Below are 1,170 nucleotides of genomic sequence, written 5' to 3'. Positions count from 1 at the left end.
AGCTGCATAGGTATAATACCAAACATTCCAATGAATCCGTCTAAGGAAGATGTCAACCCATATACAATTTATACTCAAAAAATAAAGAAACTTAATGGAGTAATTTTTTGATGGTACTTTAGTATCAAGATATAAAATACAACACTGCAAATTACAAATACACTAAATTATCTTTCACATTTTCGACAATACATTTATATGAGACGACTTTTTCAGCCATGCCATTAAAAAAAACGAAATAGGTTAATAACTATTCTAGCAAAATGCATTTCAGATTCGGCAGAAGTTTCTCTGCGAAATAATAAATATTATAATATATTACTCGTAATTTGTGAGAACATTTTAATAACTATCGATTAAAAATAACCACGATATAGAGTGAACCAGAACACACTCAGTGTTGTCTATCATCATGCAATCATTTAGTAAACTTTCACTGGTGTTTCTTCAGCACATTATGTTTTTTTAACTGATAAGACTGTCTGTATTTATACAAACAAATAATTTTGACATTTATATGGCTTATCAGCATGTGTCGTGTGACAAAAATTGTAGCATACATCGCATTAAGATGGTTTTTCACCGGTATGTGTTCTTTTATGACTATTTAGATTACTCTTTTGAGAGAACATTTTTAAACAAATATCGCATTGATATGGCTTTTCGCCAGTATGTGTTCTTTTATGCATTTTGAGGTGTCTGGACTGCGAGAATTTGGATGAGCAAACATCACATTAATATGGTTTTTCATCTGTATGTGTTCTTTTATGCGCGTTTAGGTTACTCTTTTGCGAGAACATTTTTAAGCAAAAATCGCATTTATATGGATTTTTACCAGTATGTGTTCTTTTATGTATTTTGAGGTATCTGGAGTGCGAGAATTTGGAAGAGCAAACATCACATTGATATGGATTTTCACCAGTATGTGTTCTTTTATGGCTTTTGAGGTTTCCGGACCGAGAGAATTTCGATGAGCAAACATCGCATTCATATGGTTTTTCACCAGTATGTGTTCTTTTATGCATTTTAAGGTGTCTAGACTGCGAGAATTTGGAAGAGCAAACATCACATTGATATGGTTTTTGATCAGTATGTGTTATTATATGGCTTTTCACCAGTATGTGTTCTTTTATGGATTTTGAGGTCACCAGAGTGCGAGAATTTAGATGA

At 32.2% G+C, this 1,170-nt stretch overlaps 1 pseudogene; it reads right to left on the bottom strand.

The window, feature by feature from the left end:
* Positions 1-270: 270 nt before the first annotated feature.
* LOC147077070 (uncharacterized) lies at positions 271-1,170 on the bottom strand (annotated as a pseudogene).

The sequence above is a fragment of the Rhyacophila brunnea genome, unplaced genomic scaffold (genome assembly GCF_057557595.1).
Source record: "Rhyacophila brunnea isolate RB1 unplaced genomic scaffold, BYU_Rbru_1.0 scaffold_13, whole genome shotgun sequence".
In the NCBI taxonomy this organism is placed as follows: domain Eukaryota; kingdom Metazoa; phylum Arthropoda; class Insecta; order Trichoptera; family Rhyacophilidae; genus Rhyacophila; species Rhyacophila brunnea.
The sequence above is the reverse complement of the archived record's forward strand: the minus strand, read 5'-3'. Positions and strand labels throughout refer to the sequence as shown.